The sequence below is a fragment of the Triturus cristatus genome, chromosome 2_2 (assembly GCF_964204655.1).
Source record: "Triturus cristatus chromosome 2_2, aTriCri1.1, whole genome shotgun sequence".
NCBI classification, from domain to species: Eukaryota; Metazoa; Chordata; class Amphibia; order Caudata; family Salamandridae; genus Triturus; species Triturus cristatus.
The window spans coordinates 207,466,085-207,490,320 of NC_140582.1; the positions used below are offsets into that span (position 1 = coordinate 207,466,085).

Here is a 24,236-nt window from a genome sequence, read left to right on the forward strand (position 1 = left end):
TGATCAATTATAGGGTGTTGCACTGGATCAGTAGTAAAGTGATTAGGCTACATTTTGTTTATTACGCCTGTGTTGCTTTTTGCCGTACGACATGATTAAAGCTACGAACCCTTAATAAAAATACGAAACCTTAATAAAAGCACCCTCCTAAGGGATAACTTCTAACTAGATGTTGAACGATTGTAATGGGCAGTTGTTAATAGTTTGGGTGATGTTGCAAGAAAAGACAGGGACAGGGCAACAGTGGAGCGCTTACACAATAACACTAAGCAAACCCCAGAAATCTGTGGCCGCCAAATCGGAATGGTATTTCTGCAGGTGTCTGAGAGGAAAGGTCTGGCTTTATTTGTTTAATAAAGCAGAAAGCGAAGTCTCTCTTGACCACTTACATGTAAACAGCAAAGACTGAAAATGCCACCATCTGACAGCGCTCTGACACCTTCGGGTAATATCCGCGCTTTATAAAAATGCACTAAATAAAAATCTGTTCAATGAGACGGGCCAAGCAGCACCATCTCAACATGGCCGCAATATGTGCCGTACGACTGTTGTCACAAGCTGCAGTTGCTGGGATACAAAATGTTCTCGCCTTACGGCGGTATTACAATGTTGAGAGTAGTGTTATACGAGTTCAGACTGGACTTGCGCATGGCACAACCTGCTTCTATGTCATAAACTCACCTAACTATATAAGGGCGCCCCCAGTCATGTAACGCTATTAGTACTCAATTCGCTTGGCCTAAATTAATGTGTATTCTTCTTTCAGCAAGGCAAGCCCGTTTCTTGTTAATAACCATTTATGCATAATGTGATTCTTTCTCACATTTGGTGCCTTAGAATATTATTTCCATTGGGAAACTACTTTGTGTTTACCATCGGGAAACTATTGTAGTTGTTGTGTTTCTCATTTTTTTTTTAGTTTACCTTACCACCATTAAAATACCGGTCTTGTCGGTCATATAGCGGCCAGGTAACAACCATTACATCATGGCCGTGATGTTTGATAAGGTTAGTCCTTCATCGCTGTCTTCGGTCCGTGGCGGCAGTGCGGCGGGGGTTGGGCCTTGGGTGCCACGTTGAGCAGCTGGACGTGGAAGCGCAGCTGAAGCTGCACCGGGAGAAGCAGCGCAGCCGCCATCAACTGCAGCCACCAAGAACAGGTAAAGGCAAGACAACCCCATCACCGGCAGCACCCAGAATCAGCAGGCCAGACTATTTATTTGACAAACCGAAAAGAGTTGCTCTGCACCATCTGCAGTAAAGTGGATCCAGGAAATGACAACTGGCCGCTGCGTACTTGCCAGCTCTTAACCCTCCCCTGCACTGCACCCGTACACACAGCTACATCTCTGTATGTATGTGCAGCAGGTTGTCCACACCCTTCCCTGCCAAGCTACCTCACACTTTGCTTTTTCGTCCTGGGTTTGTCCAACAGGTCAGCACTTTCTCCGTCTCTGTTTATTTTCTGCTTGAACTTCCTGGCAGGGATCTTTGCTGGCTGGAGTTTTCGTTCCATATTTACGTTCCATATTTACGAACCAGGTGCTCTGCTGCTCGCCAGGCTGTCTCAGGCTTACACTACCCTGATGATGAGGTGGTAGTTGTCTGGCGTAGAGGTTCCGTAAAAGCAATTTCCTCAGCCATATGACTTGCCTTTCTAGTGGGCAGCTACCACCCAGTCGCACTACGAGCCTAAAGGAAGACCTAGGTGCCCTTTGACCGGACACCTTAACCTGATCCTCCCTGTTTGTATCTAATGATCAGTGAATCTCTTAAATGCCTTACCTACTACAACAATAACAATCCAGCACAAACTATTTTTTTCTATTTTGTTTACACTGAAAGTCTCCTACAATGAAGTAGCCCACTTAAAGACTGACCGCTGTAGAGAAGGAATCCAGAACGTAGTTATTTTTGCACTGGTTCCTGCCTCCCCAAATTGTTATACTTCATCCCTGATTCAGTTCTGAATTCCGGGAACGTCAAGCGTAACCTACACATTACAAACTACAGTAATGCTGGCGAACCAAGTGTATGATCCACACATGAAGGCTGATTTACCACTACAAAACAGCTCTTTCGTGCGCACAGCTGTCGCATCCTTCTCTAGAAAGTCAGCAGTCTTGTAATGGAATTTACTTATTGCAAGCGGAGCCACTATAAAGTTTCAGACACTTTCTTCTTGACGGTTGTTGCTCACTGGTTTCACTACCAACCCGCATTCACTGAGGGTTGTAATCGTCCCCTTCTCTCTTCTGTTCAACAGAGCTTTTCCGCGGTGTGCAGTGCTCACGGAGTAAAGTTCATGCCTTGTCATGTTCACTGCAGAAAAGTGTGGTGGCCGAGTCAGAGATCCGACAGTTCAGGGTTAGAGTAAACCGTCACAGACCTGCACAAGTAAATAAGCCAAAGAGTAAACCATTGGACTGGAAGGGCTCTGCTGCTCTTCTTTTCCATTACCACCAAAGGACAAATCGTATCAACTTAGTTTGTTTTATTTGCTGTCCTAGGTTTACTTTTTCACTGCTGTCTGAGCACCTGTCTCTAAGCCTACCTTGCAGTGCAGGTTTAGCATTCACAATGTGTCTGTGTAGGCGTCTACGAGAATGTGCATGCAGTGAGGTATTGTTTACAGTAAGCCGAGGCACACTGTCAGTCATCTATGCATTATAGGCCTTCTTGATGGGGCAGGTTGGGCTTTGGCTCTGCTCATAGGAGTGAGCTTGCCCCAGTCACCTCATGCAATCCGTTGTTTGGTGTGCCCTGCACTGCCTGTGAAGTACTTGCATTGTAGTGTTTTAGTCAATGTTTTACATCCCAAATGTATTCTGAATCATCACGTTACATTATTTATTCCATTGATACATTGTATGCAGGAGGCAATTGTTTTGTTTTTGCCCTGCAGCAGTCTTTATACTCTTTTTCTAACAATTCCGAATGCATGCCATACCTGTTGGCTTTGCCAGTGCTTGTTTGCTTTGTTTTCTTGTCAAGGCCGTACTTTGGCTAGTTGCTCTGCCCCGGGTAAATTTCATTTTTTTTTTTTACTTGCATGTTGTAAATTGCCTCTTTTCAGGTACAGGCATCCATAGATACATACATTATTATCTGTTGCAGAATAGGAGTCCACAACCTCATTTTAACTGTCCACGTCACATAGTTTTGCAGATTTAAGTTTTATTGTTAGTTTGGACTTTTGTCTCCTGCTGCCGGGTGTATCACTAGCTGCATAATCTGAAATTTGTTTGAGTAACCTGATGTTCACGACAGCACTTCTATTGTGTTAATTTTCCAATTTTTCCAATTTGTTCCTCTATCACAGAATTTGCTTAAATGTTTTTTTAACAACAAAACAATGAAAATGCCAATACTGCTAATACATCAAAAATTCTTTTAAACGTGCATTGAAGAGAACAATGACACTACAACCACTTGTTCCGTTGGATTTAATCCCAATATCTTTTCTTTCTCAATATATAAAAAAGATTTCCATACCACAAAACATCTTACTATTTTTGTAACCCATTGTAACCCTTACAAATAACGGCGACATATATTTAATTCCATTCAAACCATACTTCAACACACCCTTATTTCACCAAATATCCTCACTGATTCAAACCTTCACTCATAGTTTTTTGCAAAAATTGTCACTTGGCATTTGGGTTGTAAATTGGTGGGTATTGTCAGTTGCTGGTATGATAGGTGTGAGTATTGTTGGTATGAGTGAAGGTTTGAATCATCAATAATTTTTGATGTATTAGCAGTATTGGCATTTTCATTGTTATGTTGTTATAGTTGGCTTGGCCTTGCTGCTTAATAGCCAAATCCTTTACTGGTTTCCTAAATGTTTTTTTAAACTTTTTTTTTTAATTGCCACAAAAAGAAGAAGCAAAAATAATTATGACAACATTTTCAAATAGTGATAAATCGGTAGGCGTTGCAGAGCACACAGGAGCATTGTATAAAAAGAAAGAAAGGGAAAAAAAGAAAAAGAGAAACAAGAGAAGAAAGAGACCGGGGAGGAAGAAGGAAAAGATAGAATAAAAAGAAAGCAGAGGGAAAACATTCAATCCTTAATCCCATTGAAGACCGGACCAAACCATACGAAGTTTTAGCAGGGATCGGTGGCCTCTAGCTTTAGCTAATGCAGTTTCCATTTCGAAGATCTCCCTAATCAGAGACCAAAATTAATAAATGCTGGGAGGAACGGTATTGATCCAAGAGCGGTCAATACACAGGCGAGCACAAGAAGCGATGATAGAGGCTAAAGGTTTCGTAAGACACCCGGACTCTGAGAATAGCCCCAACAGTAGCTCTTTCCTCGAAACCGGACTGTCGTAGCCAACCCAAGTTGCTAAGGCCAGAGCGATATTAGACCAAAAATCCTTCAGTCGGGGGCATGTAAAGAACATGTGGTGTAAGTCGGCACCATATTCCTGACATTTGGGGCAGATTGTTTTAGCATTAGTTGAGTTGTTAGCCCATTTTAGAAATTCGCTCGGGGGTATAGTAAAGCATGAAGATAATTCTATGCTGTTGTAGTTTTAGATTAACAGATGTTACAGCTGAATCGATAGTTTGAAGAGATTCTTGTATTTGCTCCCTTGAGATATCAGAACCAAAAATCTGACTAAGCTTTGCTGCAGTTTGTACGCCGTCATCACCCACCGCCACAATAAACTTTTGATATATTTTACCTATGGTTCCTCGTCCTCTAGTACCAACAAGTGTAGACAGGAGTCCACAACCCCATTTTAACTGTCCACGTCACATAGTTTTGCAGATTTAAGTTTTATTGTTAGTTTGGACTTTCGTCTCTTACTGTTGGGTGTGTCACTGGCTGCATAATCTGAAATTTGTTTGAGTAACCTGATGTTCACGACAGCACTTCTATTCTGTTAATTTTCCAGTTTGTTCCTCAATCACAGAACTTGCTTAAATGTAGAGGAGCCAATTTACAAAAATGATTACATCTACACTTGTAAAGCTAATGCCTTAAATTGTTAATTTCATATCTTTTGAAGTTTGGTGCCGTTGCCTCTATTGACACCACCCTTAGCTTTTCATTATAACTTCCTTTAATTTAATTTTGGTAGTGGAATGCCTAACGTGAGGACTTCTTTTCGTTATTCAAGGAAATGTTCATGCATTTTTTGAGGGGAGGAACTGAGACTAAAAGGGGGACACAGCTTCAGCCAAGATGTAAAGTTTAAAGAACCAGTTAACTGAACTTCAAAAAAAGAAAGTTATATTGGAAATGTTCTCCAGTAGATTACAGTTTGGAGTAGATATTGTTCTTGGTGGTATTGTGAAAGTATTTCAGGAGTACCCTTACATAATTAGATAAGTTGTTCTATGAATACTTAAATATGTCAGTATTTCCTTATAAAAAAATAAACAAGAATAATTTTGATTTTGTAAAGTTCGTGCAAAAGTGCATTTTCACTTAAAGCACTTATTTATTCATTAATTCATTTATTTGTATTTTACCTTCCTGGGTAGATAATTTCCCACTGGTACAATCCCTTTTCCTGAAACCATATCAGCCTTGTAGTTGTTCCCTCCCGAATTTGACCTCCATAAACACAATTTCCAAGTGCTGATGTCAAATTTATGAGGGTAAATCCAGCCATCCCTGATTTTCTTAATCAAAAATGGTTGTTTGCTCTTGTAATAGTTAATTTTCTTTCAAAAGATGGTCTTCAGTGTGCAAAAACATTGAGTCCTCAATGGTTTTACCTGAGAATGTATTGTCTTTAATAAATGTGACTGTGCATTGTGGACTCTCACTAGCTTTTAACATTTTAATGCAGGACGTCGCAGAATCTCTGTAACTTCTATAATTCATACTGCAGAATTGATGCCACTTGTCATGGTGAAATCAATCAAACTTTTTTTTCAGAAACGGAAATAAAAATGCAAAGGCTTTATAAGTTGAGCAATTTTGTTTAGCTCTATGTGATTCAAGTGTTTTCTTGTTGCATGGATTTCACCAATCTGCTGCAATGCTTTCTTGATATTGCCCCGACTTATCACATTTTTAAATGTGTAGTAAATCTGGGTAGGCAAATTTACCTTACATCGTCTGTGTGCCAAAAGGGCTTGGCAGAATGAATATCCGGCAGCATGGAATCAATTTTAGTACGATGGAATATCCTAGGTAGAGTGCCTTTTCACAGTGGGGGATGGGGCACTAGATTTATTCTGTCTGGAAGTACTGAACTTATTTTTTGTTAAAAGGGCAAAACGAATGTGGCATCAGCTTAAATGACTGTCTTAAGGTAAGACTAGTTTAAGTGTGATGTTTTCCTTGATCAGGTGACCTATTCAATTCTTTGCCCCAGAATTGATCCACTACATATCTTTTACACCTCTCCATAACAATGTAGGTATCCTGTCTAACTGCTCTGGGGCAACATCTGGATATAAAACTGGGGAATTCTCACCCAAGAGGGGCATGGAGCTGGTGGTATACTGGTGTTCGAAGGGACAAAACACATGTGCATCATTGGTGTTAAAGTTATGGAATGTTAAGAGGCTTTTCCTGTATACTTTTTTCATGATTCTGAGTAACTTAGTTTTGGGGAATTGTTGATCATTTGCTATCATGCTGGGCAATTATTTGGCCTCAGATGCACTACACCAATGACGATCCATGAGCGTGTGCACTTCCCTCCCTGTCCTGGTTGATTTAGCAGCAGTAAATGTATCTAAGTGTTTGAGGAATATTTTAAATACCTGAAGTTATTCTGGAAAGGTGCCTTTGGATTTATTTGGCACCAAGGATCCTTATTGTTCTAGTTTTTGTCTTTTTTCATGAGGTCCTTATGTGCATCTTCTATACTCAAAACTTTATTGCAGTTATGGCAAAAATGTGGAAAATCACAAACATTTTAGTTTGGGTAAAAGAGAAGTGCATTGTTGGTATAGATTTGCAGCCTTTCGCACAAATTTAAAGAATCCTTCATGTTTTCTGCCTTCTATTATAGGCTAATAATTCCGCATACACCTAAAAAGACACTACACCAGTGAGTGTGAAATGTTTCATTTGAACAGAATTCTAAAGAGCTGCAATGGAGCAAATTAATCTTTTAAGCAGCTGAAACCACTGGGGATAGTAATGGAAACGACAAAGATGAACATCGACTCCACTTTATAAAAGGAAAGATTTACTCTTAAAATTACTTTTAGAGGCGAAACCCAGTATAAGTATGACTTATACTGGAAGCAGTATAAGTCAAAAGCTTTGTTATCCATCGAGTGTCGTGCTCATTGGAGAGCATCCAATTCAATATAAGCTTGCACAGCATAAACAGGCCTCCTGATCTCCGCTGTGTACCCCTGCAGAGAGAGAAGCAGCTTCAGTGGACAAGTAGTCAGGCAGCTTCCTATGTTGTTTCAACGCATACATTTTAATTTGACATCTAAAGTCTTTGGAATTGGTTGCTTTGACCAGAGTTGTAACCTGTGCTCAAAATGGAAATCTAGCAGTGTAAGGTACTTACTACCGCAGAGGACCTATTTGTTGCTGAGCAGTGCTGGTGACTTCCTACTGAAAGGTTTGCGCCAATACTAAGAAGGCTTTCTACTCTCCCTTTCATATTAAAGTGCACGTTCCCAGTACCTGCCATGCTCATAAAGCACCGCCTCTAACCGAGTCTCTCTTAACTCCAACATAACTCAAACAAGATATTTGTTTTTTTGGACAAACTTTTTTTTTTTTTTTATCAAGGTGGTTTAGTAACACGCAATACAAGCATAGTATACATCCCTAAGCATTATAACGCTGCACAGTGATATTGCAGTCATAATCATTGTTTAGGTGGGACTGAAATATTTGTGAAGTCTATGGCTGTATTACCCCTTTTCCTTACTCCCATACCAAGCCCCTCACTTCACTGTCAACTTCCTATGCCTTTGGTAGACCATGGGGTGTCTGGGCAGGTTTCCAGGTGTATGCCCCTAGTCTCCGCTCATCCCTTCCATATCTTATGTTTTTTGGGGCAACCTCTCGCGATGTATATGGGACATTCCATGCAGAAATCCATACCTTTAACCCAGAACTCAACAGATGGGGGACGGCCACCTCCTTCCAAGCCCTTGCTATTTCTCGCTTGGTAATAGTAGCCTCAGCCACAAGAGTGCAGTCTGGGAGCATGTGCCCCCTAGCTCATCCGTCTGGGGTCCCCTGGTATTCCCAAACCCAACACTAACAAGATGTTTCTTCTGTATCTAAACCAGTTTTTCCGAACGTAAATGTGTTGGAAGCAGTGGACACTCAAATGCTTGCGATTGAAGACTTCAGATGCATAAAACCACCGAGTTTCATGCCATTGCAACTGACATGCGATTTGGTGACTTTTTTAGTAAGTTGAATTTATTTGTTTTTGGCACTGGTTTTTGTAGCTCTTTTGCTGGTGCTTTGCAGAGTTGCTCAGCAAGAAAAGGTAAATGTTGGTCTCTAACCTTCTGTGGTCCGCTTCAAAACCGGAATGAATTCCAGATTTAGTCCAAGTCACAGAATTTGGTAGCAGCACCAACATAATTCAATTTGGGAAATCTCTGTGTGGTGTGAAAGACTGATTTGCCAAACATTTACCATTTTTGTTGTAATTTTTCTGATGTTGGATTATGCAAAAAGCAGTGTGGACAGGCCTTACTGTCTGTGTTTTTCATTGACTCGAGCAGTGCTTAATAATTGGAGCTGATGGTTGCTGATTTGGTCTACCGTTGCTAATTTTTGTGTGGGTCCTGCTCTTATTTTTCGAAATCAAACTGCGACCGAAAGCAAGAGAAAGAAAAACACAAAAGGAGAAGAGAGAGACGAAAAACAGTGACAAATGGAGAAAGCAGGGATAATAACAAAAAAAACAACAAGAGTGAGCCAAAGGGAACAGGGGTATCTAGTAGTGGATTAAAGAGGCATGAGAGGGAATCAAGGCTACTCAGCCATGGTATTGGGGACACCACCTTTCATCGTGCCGACCGGCGGCTTCTAAGAAAACTTTGAGCCTCAGCACTTACTCTTTTACAAATCAAGCAGTGGGCCAGAGTAATGATCATGCATAGGGCCCTCAAGAACCAGTAGCACAGACATACAGTCACCGTTGTTGCGAGAATGCTTTTTGGCATCAAGGGCTTTTGTGGTATTTTGACATCAAGGTCTTTCCTACACATTGGTTCCAGCGTTCCCAAAGGATGGGATTGATAATGTGTTACCACTCATGACCCAAACTTTTAATTTTGTAGAAGTGTATTCGTAGTTGCCCTGCGCTCAAAGTAAAGCAGTGTTGAACAATGTGTAACATAATTTGTTTGGACTGTGTTGTGTGAAGGCCTTTCACACATACTTCGGTACAGCTGTTCGCAGTCACACGCTGATAACCTTATTCTGTGCTGTACAGATGGAATCGACAGAAGAACATGCACACTTAAATATAGAACTCCGATGAATTTGCCATGACACTCGCTATAGTTGCTATCATTGCCTGAACTTTTTAAAGAAATGTAGATACCTATAGATTTTCTTTACTTCATGGTTCATCAGATTTTCAAGGGACAGGGGTTGTGCTGGCACCCAACCACGAAGGCCAGATTTCCATTGGCCTGGCTGCGTGAAAGAGCTACAACTAGCATGATCTCCATTTGGTTAGGATTACATTTAAAATGTATTTTGCACATCAAGAGATCAGTGTTTAGGAGGTGGGGCTCAAATCTTTTCTCTTACGTGAATGTCTTTCTCTTTAGCTATTAAAAAAAGTCTTGTATATAAAGTTTATTTATCATACTGTGCACCTCTTTGTGTTCTTGAGTACTGTCCAAAATTCTTCTGAAAATAATGCAATTCATAGATGGCATGGCAATTTGTGGTCTATATTGACTATCTTGCACCATCACTGAGCATTCATTACTAGCAAACAATGTGCACTTTGGTATATGAACACGTTGCTGAAAAAGTAAATCGAGAGATGCATGTGATCTGTGCAATCTTTAATCTACTTTGAAACCAAATGGAATCTCTGTTAATACGGCGTTCATGTGCAATGTACACCTCATTATGACGTTGAAGCTCTGTCAGAATGCACTTCCACATATGTGCACGCACATTTTAGAAGTAGAAGTCCTTTCGACAATAGGTTGATGCTGCCTTTAGCTATGTTTAGACTGTGATTAAACATATCTCTGAGTTTAACTTTTGACTCTTGGTCTTTTAACTACGTTTTCGGGTTAGCGTAGTAGATGTAACTGTACACCAACCCACTCCTCCCATGACCTTTTTTTGTGATCCTTCTTTCTGATGTTCTCTTTGGTCTGTTTTGTTCTGTTACTGCTGCGCCTTCAGACCTTTTTGAAGACCCCGTGATCTGGGGTAACTGATATCAAGATTTGCGTTTCATCGTAATGCCTCTAGGAGCAATTATACAATTCTAAAATGATCTGGCGATACCCCACACCAGCTTCACATATTCGTCGTGGCGCTCAGTCACCGTAGAACAAAACGTTTGTATGTGAAGATGTTTTACGTGCAACAATCGGCTGTGAAAGTTATCAATATGCTGTGATTGCCTTCATCAAACATTGCATGAAAATCTGGCATTCAGATCATGGCTGATTTTGTTTACTATAAAAGTAGGCAAAAAATTATGCTTAACATAAACATTGCCCTTTGTTGGGTTAATGTGAGCTTTTCGAAGACTAAACCTAGACTAATTTGATGTGAAAATTGCTAAGTAGTGTTTTTCTTTCCATGTTGGTAGTGGTAACTGAAAGGTTTGTGACTGAAGAAGTTTGCTGTTGAGTCTGCATACATGATTTGATGTTTTCAAATCGGACCTACATGTCCCGTATCAATTTAAAACCGAAATATACAATGTTTACTTAAGTATTCAGTCCATAATGGGGCTTGGTGTCATAACAATCTGGTGTGGTGTGCATTCTATATTGAGTCCTCTATTTGTTCGTGTAAGAAATATAATTTCTGCAGATCCCATCTTGAAAATATCTACAGTAGTTTAGCCAAAATGCATTTTACTCAAATATGAACTTTAAAGCACTATCCCAAAACAGGAGATTTTGTATAGTGCATGCTCACCCTGAGGAGTATACTGGTGCAAGTGACAGATAATGTTGATTATTGAAAAAAAGAACTCGGTGGTGCTCATTTTATCAACCATGGGAGGATGAAAGGCTAAGTGGAATTGACAGGATTTAATCTGTGGCCATGGTGTGATATATAGATCCCTACATTAAGTAGAGACCCATCTATCTCAGTTTGTAATTGAAGTGAAACAAAGCACCTGTTATATGCTTTGTAGCTGAATATCTCTTCGAAACAGTCTTCCTCTGCCAACACCTTCTCCGTCATCATTTATCCTCTGGCCTTCCAAATAGCGGAAACCCCTGGTGTGCCACCAAAATGACAAATCACAAACGCCTTTCACCCGAAACCTGTCAACTCTCTCGTTACTTGGACCTCCCTCCTCTTTCTGATCAGGATAGAAACCCCTGCATATGCAATTCCAATCAGCTGTCTTATTCCTACTGTCCTTCTGCTGATAAGCTTTTCTTCTCTTAAGATTTTTGATTGGAAACTGATAGCAGTTGCTTTTTAAAAATTATTTCTTAAATAGATTATAACTAGATCAACTTAGTCCTTGTACAGAAAATGACTGATTTAAACAGTGTGTTGAATTTTCATTACTGAGTTTTTCACGTATTTGACACAATATTGGACTTTTTAAATTGGACTATCCTTGCAGGTTCTCCGTATGATTTTTCAACTTGTCTAAGTGTGAGGCTGACAGCCTTCCTTTCCGTGCCGGGACTCCCCTTTGTGCAGCTGTTGTGCTTTACAAATGATCTCATTCATTCATTCATAGTTTCATATATGGCTTGTTCTTTGTGGCAGATTTGGTAGCCTCAGAAGTGTTTATTTCGAAGTTCCCTCCATAAAAAGATGTTGAATATAATTTGTTTTATCCGGTTTGGGTGTTTCTGTTGAACTCGAGTCCGACTAAACTACACATGGAAGCAACTTTAGCTTTTTTCAGTAGGAGAAAAGGCCTTGGTTCGATTCACAAAGTAGTAGTATATACTGGTCTATGCACTGCATGGATCACACAGCGGAACAAAATTGCTGGTGCACATGTATGTTATCTTAGAGTTTTGCATCAAATGAAACGTGTGATATTCACATGCATTTTTGATGTTTGTTGGGGTACCATAACTTCATACAGGGAGTTTCTTCACTGCACAGAATCAGTACTTTTATTTTGAAAAATGATAACATTTCACGAATTTTTTAGTTCCTCCTTTTCATTTCAGAAAAATTCGTTTTCCCTGCACAGTCAAAGCATCCTACTCTACCCTTTACCCTATTTGATCATGAATAAGTTGTGTCCTGGTGACTGCCTCCACTTTTTCTGTTCCAATTACTCCTAGGTCATTCAGGTGTAAGTTTTTAAAAGTGCAGCTAAGTGTGGGAAATAAATTGCACACATTTGAGGGTATTCACAATATTATGACTTACTGTAGGTGAGGGAGGTGGAATTCTGGTTTGCATTCCATTATCTTGCCCACCCTCTGCATGCCCTGGACCCCTTGAAAGCCAGAAAAGCCAACTTTTCATTACTGAAATGCGTCCTCCTACATGTAAATTAGGCGATAGCACATGGCTCTACCTCTTTTGAAACTTGCCTGCCTACACTGACTTTGTAAATTGTACCTAAGGCACCCATGCGTGGCGTGACTTTTTGCACATGTAAGTCACATGTATCTAAGTTCACTGCCCTTCTTTTTTGTGTGCTTTTGTTCTATATCTCTTTGTTAGATGTTGTGTTCAGATCCTACTTTTTTTAGTGACTGGCTGGAGTCCAAGACTGCCTTGTATTCCTGAGCTGACCATTGGACTTTATTTCAAATGCCCATTATTGTCTCTCAGAGATAGATGCCTATCGCCCAGCACAACAAATGTGGAACTGGGGTAATGTGATGCGTTTTCATCTGCATGTCAAGCCTCTGCACCCATAAGATCTCCAAATGTTGCCACACTCCTATACTACCCTCGTCCTACCAGCAGTGGTGTACAGTGTGCATTGTCTGTGTCTGACCCGGCAATGTCGGTTACATTCTTGGTGGTTCTACTTGTGATGTGTGAGAGGTCTGGAGGCTTCGGACCCCCTTTTACTTACTGGGTTGTAATGGGTAGATTCTAAACACCTTGAGTGCCAGTTCTTAACAGGGGCTGCAGAGACTTCTCGTTCAGGTACCTGGGGAATATACTTGTGGTGAAAGACACTGGAGGAGAGACAGTTGTGATCCGAGAGGGAGTAATGGGTCACTAATGGAAGTAGGAATCATACTGACAGTGGTGCATACACCTTGTTTACTGTGCCCCCTAGAGGTTTGAACATTTAATTTGTGGCCTAGTTAACCCCTTCAGTGCCCATGACGAGCTGGACTCGTCATGGGCCGCGGTGGCGCTGTGCCCATGACGAGTCCAGCTCGTCATAGACCCCGCCCGCTAATGCAACGGCCGGCACTGGGCGGGGAAAGGGGCGGGCACTGAAGGGGTTAAGTTACCCAATTTATAGTCACATAATGGCTGATCGAAATAAGCACATGGAAGTTATTCACTTTGTGCTCAGAAAGAGGCAAAATAAACCAGCAGCAGATTCTTCTGAACAGATGGAGCCCCCAATCATGTAAAAAAACCATACTATGATCCATTAATGTTCTGCAAATAGGTGTGCAGTGAAGAATGGCCTTTCCGGTAAGAAATGTCTTGGATAATACTCTAGGCATCTGGTCCTAGTTCTGCAGTGCAATATTTATTATCCTTCAAGAGCTGTACTGTGGAGAGAGTATCATGAAACTGCTACGCTTGAACTCTTGGACAATTTGAAGAGGAAAGAGGTCTGTTGGTTCCTTTAAGTGCCTTATTTGATCTTGACATAATCTTAAGTGATGAGATGGCGAAAACTCAGAGGACTTTGGAACCTGCAGCCAAAACGACCTCTGAAGAAACATTGATACTTCCTTCTCTGCGTGCTCCTAATAAATGTTGCTATGCCTACTAATCTTGCGGATGATGGTGATGTTGGTATTCACTCATCTAAGCGGTTAGAGGTGACTCTACATGAGACTTTTTATGAGAAAACTGTGATACTGGGGGAATGGGGATTGGTATTTCTCGATATCCTGATACTTTGATACTGTAAGGCTGAAACATCCGAGGACTGCTTTTTTATGCACTCCAAACAGGCTAACAACCTTCTTTGATTTCCTGTCTGTGGGCTCTAGGTAATTAAGTTGTGTGTCGGTCGCACTCCTTTGTATAAACTTTCAATAACGCCGCTCCGGCGTACGCAAATTTGTTTATGCACCATTTTGAACTTACTCACATCCTTGCACACAAAAAATGGACAGACAACGCAATTTTATTCATCAGATACATTGACGATATTTTTCTCATTTGGAAGGGCGAAGAATCCACACTAGTTAATGCGATTCAAGAACTGAATATGGTGGATGACCGTATCCAATTCACACATTCCTTGAGTAAAGAAAAAATACCATTCCTAGATGTGGAAGTCAAGATAATTGACCAAAAAATAATTACCACAGTGTACACTAAAACTACAGATAGAAACAACTTTCTTCACTTCTCGAGTTTTCATCAATTAAGTCTCAAACAACATCTGCCTTACTCACAACTATTGAGAATAAAAAGAATATCATCAACCGATGATTTGTATCAGGAAAACAAAAATACAATGATGGCAAAATTTAAACAAAGAGCATATCCAGACTCCGTACTACATAATGCCAATGAAAGAGCAAACAAACAAAGCAGGCATAAGTTACTAAAGAAAAAGAATTTGGAGGTTCAACAGGACAGAAATGTGTTCGTCTCTAAATACTCAACCAGAAGTAACAAAATCAAACACACAATAAAAAAATATTGGCCAATGTTACAAGCGGAGACAGAATTCAATGGCATTTTTAACCAACCACCAATATTCGCATATCAACGCACAAAAAACCTACAACAGATGTTGAAATACAAAAAACAAAGACAAGACATACACAAGGGAACCATCCCATGTTTGAATTGTGGCAGCTGCAACAACATAATTAAAGGAATTACACTGACTCATCCAACGCAAGGAACTCCCATCAAGCTGCATGTGACAGCGACATGTGACTCTAGCTTTGTCGTGTACTTACTTAAGTGCCCATGTGGGTTGCCCTATGTGGGAAAAACGGAGCGAAAAATTAAAACTCGATTGACAGAGCATAAGAGCAACATAAGAATTAACAACCCGAAATCAGTTATTGCCACACATTTCAACAAAGAATCGCACAACATCAGCCAACTCCGATTCTTAATTTTGGAACAGGTGCCATTACAAACGGGTAGAGACAACAAGAAATTTCTGCTGCAAAGAGAACTACACTGGATTTTTAAATTGGACTCACTACACCCGAAGGGTCTGAATGACCGGGTGGAATACAATTGTTATTTGTAACCACTTATCGATGTGCAGGCATGCATTTGTGATTAACAGAATGTAATTAATTTTTAGATCAAGAACGCATTCTCTAATGATGGCATTTCGTAATTTATTGTTCTTTCTTTTAATCCAGTAGAAATTTTCATTTTTATTTTTTATTTTTCAATTTTTTATTTTATTTTTTTTGTCGTATTATCTTTATTGAGTTCATTACAATTCACGCTGTAGACATTCTTCTGCATCATTTAGTTTAGGCTCTAGTCTTTCTTCCATATCTTTTACGAGTTTCACTCGCACGCACATATTTACTTCCGGGGCACACAAGGAACACAGCTGATCCTAATGGTTCAGGGAACGCGGAATCGCTACGAACGAGGAACGAGTTTTGCACAGGTATGCGTCGCAGCGAAACAATTCAGATACGACACCATAAGATTCTTTGTAACTATTATTAGTTCATTTACGTAAACATCACTAGTTATTTAAATCGGAATTGTTAGCACACGTTTGCATTTATTACTGGCACATTCTTTAAAGAACCCGCGGTCACGATACATATGCAGTTACATGCTATTAACCGTTTGTCAAGATTCTCAGCATGTATTATTAGCTCATTTGACGTTAGAATCATTCACGCAAACATTACCATTTATGTTAATTGGAATCTTTAGCACACGTTCGTATTAATTTCTGGCACATTCCCTTAAGAATCCGTGGTCATGATACACATGTAGGCACTCGCGTTTAACTATTCACTGGCACTTTGTAGAATTTATTTCTCAGTTCACGACACATTGGCCACCGAGTATGATTTAGGAATTCACGTTCACCGTATCAGACATCATTTGTGTCTACATTGGTTTAGATTCGTGATAATTGGTTACTGTTTGCGAAAAAGCTCTGTTGTTATGCTATCAGCTTTTGTTCTAGTGCGGATACTATTAACACATGGTTACTTCATTTACAGGGAGTATCCCCTGACGAAGGGAAACCCCGAAATGCATTGGGATTTATCCCTGTAACTCAAATTGAAAATATGGAATCATGTTTATAACATTGGAGGTTATCCATATGAAAATGTTACCTGAATCATGAAATTAATGAATATTTTTTGAAGCATCAAAATTAATCTGAGACTGTGAAATAAAACAGTTTATTGATCAACAGACGCTTGTGATGTAATTGATTACAGTTTGAAGGCAAAAAGAGTGCATACTGGGATATACCTTCCACTGTGGAAGGAATAGTAAATTCAGGCTCTAGGTAATTAACAGTCGGATCTAATGTGTTGTCTTGGGCCATGCCTCTGGGCTTGGATTGGGTACAGTGGTTCTAGGCTAATTGTGGCTGCAGTCATCGCCTGGCAGGGACAGGAGGAGGAGTTTCTGGGAACATTATTCACTTTTGTTGGATCTGAGGTATTTTCCTGTTGTCTTTCTGCTTTGTTCTACGTTCCTCCTTAAGTACACTGGAATGAGCTTTCCCGGTTCAAGGTGGAGTGACTGTTGAGGAGGATTTTGTGGATAAATATTTTTTATTTTGGTACTGTAATTAACTTAATTTGTGTCAGTTACCACCTTAAATGCATCAGATCTCAGACGTTAAGTAGGGTTGTGCGTGGTTAGTACCTTGATGGGAGCCAGTGTAATTAATCTCTGCACAGCTGCATAATGTGAAAGGCCGAAGTGGTGAAGCTATCTCAGACTGAAGACTGGTCCTGGTAAAAATGACTGCTGAAATTCAGCCTTGAAAGTGATCATTCTCGTTAGCAAAGAATCAGCTTAATATACTGCATATTTTCTTCTTTTTGAAAAACTTTGTTGGAATTTTATCACAAACCTAAACATAAGCAAATATCTGACACATGTAAATAGTGTGATGCAATTAGACTATTTCAGTCAAAATCAGAATGCGGTTTCACCTAGTTGGTCATGCAGACACAATTGGGAACAGAAGTGTAGTAATTACGTTAATACCCGAGAAGGTGCTTGGATTCACGGTTAAACATTTAGACACCTCTCCCTGAAACCTGGTGAGTCCTGGCCTCAAAGAAGCGCAACTCGCTGACCATGTCCTAATTGGACCGGGTTTGATATCTATTCCTCAGTAGTCTGCCCAGTTCTTACAAATTTTGTGGTATTTTTGTGGACTACTTCGTCTATGCATACAGGGCGCTCCAGGCCCATGCAATAGTTCATGCCTTTTGTCCATCCATTTAGGAATGGGGCCTCTGCATCCTTCACATTTTTCGCTATATCTCATTTAGCTATCAGCAGACCCAACCATAGGAGTGCGCTTTCGCATGTTTTACCCCCCATGTCATCCGCTATGTGCAGTAGGATTCCTTTTGGGTCCCTGGGGATCTTCCAATCCACCACTGTCTCCAAAGACTACAATACCCCTTCCCAGAAGTGTGATAGCACTGGACAGCTCAAGAAAGTGTACAGTAGATTCCCAGTGGTGTTGGCGCATCTCAGACAATATCCAGTCAATTAGACTCATTCTGAATAGTCGTGCTCTAGTGATGTATGTGCAATGCAATAGCTTAAGTTGTGAAAGATAGAATTACAAAGCCACCCCAGCTTACCTGGGAGCCGCAACAATCTCCCTACAGTCTTTTTAACAATGGATCTAGTTGATGATTTAGCAGTGTTTGGTATTGGGCAGAACATTTGTTAGCTTTATGTCTGTGAGTAGAGTTTTTGCCTCCAGAGATGACTATGCTGGTATTTTGGCGTTTGACGGCGGGTACAGGGTGAGTGTGTGGCAAAGCTGAAGATAGCAGGAGAACTGGGTACGGTGCATTTGATATTCAGTCTGTAGCTCCGTGAAGGACTTGATAGACCCGTTTGTGAAAGTGTCTCAGGGTGCTATGCCTATGGTGTCCGATTTAGCAAAGCATTGATACTTGGGGAAGTCTGATCCCCTGCAATAGCAGGGTCTCCAGTGTGAGTCTGTTCGCCCATTCTGTGGCCTTCGTGGCCTCTCTCTAAATGGTCCGCACTACTCTGGTAGAGAGTGAGGTAGATCACCGCCGTATAGGAAGTGTGCAAGACAGTCCCGACCTATTACCCCCGCCTCTACTGCGTAGGCGGGGTCCCTAAGCCCATCGAACCACCATTCGTTGAGCACTAGGTGGGCCTCTCTGTAAAATTACATCAGGTCCGGGGTACCTATACCTTCCTCAAAGATGAGTCTGCAGCATTTCGTTAGATGAATTCGGGACACTCCCCAGGAAATCACGCAGAAGCCTGTTGGCCTGGCAAAGAAGTCTCTCCCACTGGGAAGGGTTAGTCTTGAAAAGGGTACAATAGTCTCGGTAGGGAAACCATTTAAATAAGCATTTACAATGCAATAGGTCTCGCATTGACATGAGTTTGAGCTATTGGAATTGCAAATAACAATGCCTTTTTTTTGTTTTCTTTTTAAAAACCTAAATAACAGGCATTGTAATTTACGATGCCAATAGCTTAGACTCGCGTAACTGCGAGACCTATTGCATTGCAAATGATTGTTTTAACTGCTTCTAGTAGGTGTTTTAAATAAGTCTTCTCTGTTCCTGAACTTCACAAGTTTGGAGAAATTGTAAAAGGTATTTTGAAGTTTCACAACACTCTCCTCTCCTAGTTGTAGCGTGAAAACTGTATTTATGGAAATCAAACTTCCAGGAGAATTGGTAAAGTAGTATTTTGGAACTATATGCCAAAAAGTATTTGCCTGACAGACATTTGCGTGTTGGGTGAATTCACTAGATAACTTTACCTACTATATGCTTGTTGACTGAGAGCAACAACTTCAAGTCTCAGAACGCGTTACGCTGTTACACGAGCGAGCAGGACAGGATTACTATCCCGTGAAATCATTTGTTAACCTGGCATTCAAAATAAGACGATGTTTAACCATGAACTTCTGCTTAACATTGACTAGCATCATTCTGAAAATAAGTTCTTGGAAGAGTAAAATTAAAATCAGTGGACCCTATTCTAGTGAATAAGACAGGTTCTAACTGCGAGAAGTTGTTCTTTCACTGCCATCATTTTTGCCCCTAACAGTAGCATAAACGCGCGCAGGGAAAATGAAAGCAGAGACGTGTTAAATATGTGCTTCAGCCTCAGCGCCGTGGAAACCCCTCCAAAAAGTTAGCATGCAGACGACTTTAATAAATTAGATGCAGTTGAATCCGATACAGGATTATCAAGTGGGCTATTTAGCAATGTAGAGTCAACTTGTTCTTGCCAGGTTCTAAGTGCGAGAAGTTGTTCTTTCACTGCCATCATTTTTGTCCCTAACAGTAGCATAAACGCGCGCAGGGAAAATGAAAGCAGAGACGTGTTAAATATGTGCTTCGGCCTCAGCGCCGTGGAAACCCCTCCAAAAAGTTAGCATGCAGACGACTTTAATAAATTAGATGCAGTTGAATCCGATACAGAATTATCAAGTGGGCTATTTAGCAATGTAGAGTCAACTTGTTCTTGCCGGCGGCTCAGGTTCTGCACACATGCGGCGGGCGCTCTCTTAAGGACGGCCTTACCCCAAGCTGTGCCCGTCTCGAGCTTTGAGCGGGCTCCAGGTTTGCTAAGCCCCCTGAGGTCCTTGGATGAACGCATGGCTAAGCCGCAGCAGGGCGCTCGAGCACGTCACTGCCTCTTGGAGGTGTCAATTATCGCTGAACAGGAAGGGGGAGGGCTCATGAATTGAAAAGAATACGCGATCAAAGCGCACATGCACTGTACCTCTAGGCTGGCCTGGTAGCACTTTTTGGAGCCCACATACAAAATGTCTCTTCGAGCCAGCGCAAGCGCTGGGGCTCAGCGAGACCTAAAAATAGAGCGGCCCAGGAGTGCCAGTGGAAAGGAGGTACAGAATTTGACTTTTTCTGTCCAACTGTCTGGGACCATTGGAAGCTGCGGAGCAATGAGTCCATTCTCACCCATGCCGCCAGGGGCTCTATTACAGAGGCAGAGAGTAGAGGGTAGAGAGGGTACCCCTGACGGGTGTCTGGCCCTGTTTCAAACCAGTGGGTTTTGGCACCACCGATGCGTACTCTGGCCTGGAGATAAGTGTATAACAATTTGATGTTTTTAATAAATTTGGGTCCAAAGTATAGGCGCATTAGGAGTGTGAAGAGGTACTTGCAATTCACAGAGTCAAACTCCTTTAGGAAATGAACCATAAGCAAGGCCTGGTGGCCTGACAAGCCAGCGCTTATCTTGATGGTATTGTGGAATCTTCTAATATTGTGGGGTGTCCTGGCAGAGGATGAACAAGTTTCCCAATCACCCCAGCTAATGGCCCATACCTTGACTTCTGTATTCAGGAGTGAGATTGGTCTGTATTCCTTGCATCTTGTACCCCTGCAGACCCGGCTTTTAGAGCACTAATTCCGCTGCGTGGAGGTTGCTGGGCAATCATTGCACCTTCAGGGCCTCCACAAATGTCCCCAGTAGGAGCCGGCCTATCTGGGGCCACTAAAGCTTCCAAAATTCCGCCGGCAACCCATTGGGTCCCAGTGCTTTGTCGGATTGAAGTTTGCACCAGACCCGCTCCAATTTCCTCTAGTGTAATGTCAGCCTCTAGCATATCTCTGTCTGTACGTTCCAAACGGGTCACCGGGAGGTCTGTGACAAATTGCTTCAGGTCCAGAAGCGTAGCTTTCTGTTCAGGACTATGGCGACACTGGTAAAATGCAGTGAAGGTGCCCACAATGGATGTAATCCCCCCCCCCCCCCCCATTGGTATATCCTGCTGCGCGTGGCATCCATGCCTCACAGGCCTTATGCATATGTTCTTGTCTCAGAAGTGTGTATGGAGTTCCTCGGGGTTACGTTTTCTGCTGTTGCCGGATTTGTCATTCTAGCTTGTCATCCTGGTCTGATATGTTTTTTGGGGTCTGTCCATGCAGGCCCTTGGCATAACAGATGATCTCCCTGTGAGAAAGTGCCATCTTTCTTCCATAGCATGCCCCCACTTTTTGCTGAATTGCTGATGTACTTTGACTGAGTGTGCCCTGGGCTCCTGCCAATCAGGTGCCCAGGGCCTGTGTTCCTTCCCTAAAACTGCATGAAGCCTAACACCCAATTGGCATCTCTGGCCACATGTCAGCCCCTGGTAAATGGTACCCTAGGTACCCTGGGCCCTGTGACCAGAGAAAGCCCCTAAGGGCTGCAAAGGGCTGCAACACTTACTGTGCCACCCTTAGAGGCCCTGTACCCTGACGCACACACACTGCCTTTGCAGGCTGAGTGTCTTGGTGCAGAACAAAACAGAGTCGACATGGCACACATCCCTGTGTGCCATGCCCACAAACACACTGCCCAGGCATACCTCAGTCACCCCTCTAGCTGGATGCACTATGCCAGTGGTGAGGGTACAGGTGCATGAGCCCTGTACCCCTACAGTACCCAGGGCCATTCCAGGGCACTGTAAGTGCAGTGCTGCCATTAAGAGTATATGGTGCTGGGAGGTCGTCAACACGAACTCCACAGCACCATGATGGCTACACTGAAGACTGAGAAGTTTGATATCAAACTTCTCAGCACATTAAACCCACACCGATGCCAGTGTGGGATTTAGTGTAAGATGCATGACAGAGGGCAACTTAGAGTTGCTCCCTGAACCTAACCTACAATCCACGTCCTGTCTGAGAGGCTGCCTAGGCTGCCACCCAGCAGACATGTTGCTGGACCCCTGGGTAGAGAGCCATCCGCTCTCCTGGGCCTGCAACAATGCACATCCTGGGCGAGGTGCTAGGTCTCCTCCCCCAGGATGGGCAGGGGGAAGCTTCAAAGGCATACCGCCTTTGTGAGCTTCTCCAGACCACTTGCTGTACTCAGCAACTGGTCCCCACCGGTTCTAGCCCCCACTCTGGCGGGAAAGCCCAAGTGAGGAATGGGGGTGTGCCAGCCTCTGCCATCCCCACCCCTCAGGTGGGGGAGGCGAGGTGAAGCACATCTCCGGGCTCTCGCCATCTTGAAGATGGGGAGCCCTGCCCAATCAGGACTAGGCTCCTGCCCCCCTCCCACTGGAGAGTAGCAGGGTAGGGGGTGTACCCACCCCAGGGAAGGGACCCATTGGTCCCTGACCTCTACCTACCTGTCACGCCCCTACATTTAGTATTTAGGGGCACCCTGAACCTACCTTCCTTCCTCAGATCCCGAATCACAAACAAGCAAGAAGAACAAGAAGAAAGAAGATCTGCAGTGCAGTTGCTAACAAGAGGATTACACCAACTGACTTGTCCCCAGCCCTACAGGCCTGTCGACCCTCAAACCTGCCTAAACTCGGCATCTCCAGTGGTCAGCAACCTTGAAAACCCCGGAGGACCTGGCTGCCTTGTGACTCTAAAAGACTGGGACTCCCACGAGCAGTGGTTCTGCTCAAAGCAAGTAACAAACCCCTGGTGACAGCCAGGAACCGCGACTCCTGCACACTCTGCACCCGCCAAGCCCGGCCTGTGCCTGAGTGAACAAAGACCCCGAGGACGTCCCCCCGGTGACTGTGACCAAGAATCCAGCACCCAAGGACCCTCCTCGACGCTCCAGACGATGCCTGCAGCCTCAGAACCAGGGACCCCCTCCAACCGCGACCAGCAGAGGGTAAGATTTCCCGTGCCAAAAGGCACCCCTGGACCCTGTGCCCTGCGGCCCCCTGTGCCCAACTTCTGAGTGCCTACCTAACCTAAAGCTTCCCAACTTACCTCTCGAAGTGGTGGTCGCACCTGAAGAATCTCCGTCCCCGAGCTTGCAGCCTTTGTTCATCTGGTAACTTCTCCATTGCAATACATTGATCGCCCGACTGCTCAAAAGTACCCTGCACCCAGCCGCCCGAGTGCCCCTGGAAGTGCAACCTCTATCCTATTTTTCTTCCCCACTTGCCCTGAGTGAGTGACCAGGAGCCCAGCTCCCACAGCCGCGTGGTCTGCCTGCTAGCAGCCACCAACCAAAGGCCCCCTGCACGCCATAGGCTAACATTGGGCCTAACTCTCTCTGCATCCGGCTGGCCCTGTGCCGCTGAGGGTGTAACAACTGTACCTACCTGACCCTGGGAGACCCCTGAGTCTATGCCCAGAACCTTAACTCTGCCAGTCAAGTACTTACCTGAAAGCCGCTTCACTCGTCTGCTTGCAGCACAGAGGCTTCGCTCCTCTGTTACTTACGGATTCACTCCCTCGTCACCCCTCCGGATTTTCCTTGATGCCTTCTTGAGTACGCACTTTAAAGTCACCCCCCGCGCTCAGCTACCGGGCGATCTCCGGACATACGCCCTCTATGCCAACATGCATTTGGGCTGATTGCCACCGCATTGCCTTGGACTTCCTACCTGATTGACAAGCTCCCTCGATGATTCGCAGATCCAGTTAAATTTGTGATCCCCTACAACCGCTTTGTACTAGAGCACTACCTTCAATTTAATGACCATTCTCCTGATGAGGACCTGCAATCATTCAGGTTGAAACGCAGTCGACTACACAGCCTAGAACTCAGGCGCTATTGTGGTCAATTTAATTACCTGAATAATTTTGTACATACACTCTGTTGTATATAACCTGCATTATTTTTGACCACTTTAATCCTATTTAATCTCGCCGTTCATGCTGTTTTTTGCACCCTTGTGTCACTGCGCCGTCCACCTTTCACCAGCACGCCCAGTGCCCACCTTGTGTGTTATGGTCATTGTATAATATATGTACTGTAGTGCTTCTTAACTACTTACCGAATT

At 42.9% G+C, this 24,236-nt stretch overlaps 1 protein-coding gene across 26 annotated transcripts in view; it reads left to right on the top strand.

Moving 5' to 3' along the window:
- The first annotated feature begins 1,031 nt into the window (after positions 1-1,031).
- Positions 1,032-24,236, top strand: part of SEC31A (SEC31 homolog A, COPII component) — a 350,984-nt gene continuing 327,779 nt past the window's right edge. For 17 of the 26 annotated variants that reach the window (XM_085641201.1, XM_085641203.1, XM_085641204.1 and 14 more), the window contains exon 1: positions 1,039-1,160. The gene's annotated coding sequence lies outside the window, so the exon portion shown is untranslated. Of the gene's footprint in view, positions 1,161-24,236 lie in introns of all 26 variants that reach the window. The other 9 variants (XM_085641217.1, XM_085641215.1, XM_085641220.1 and 6 more) reach the window with 6 other exon arrangements.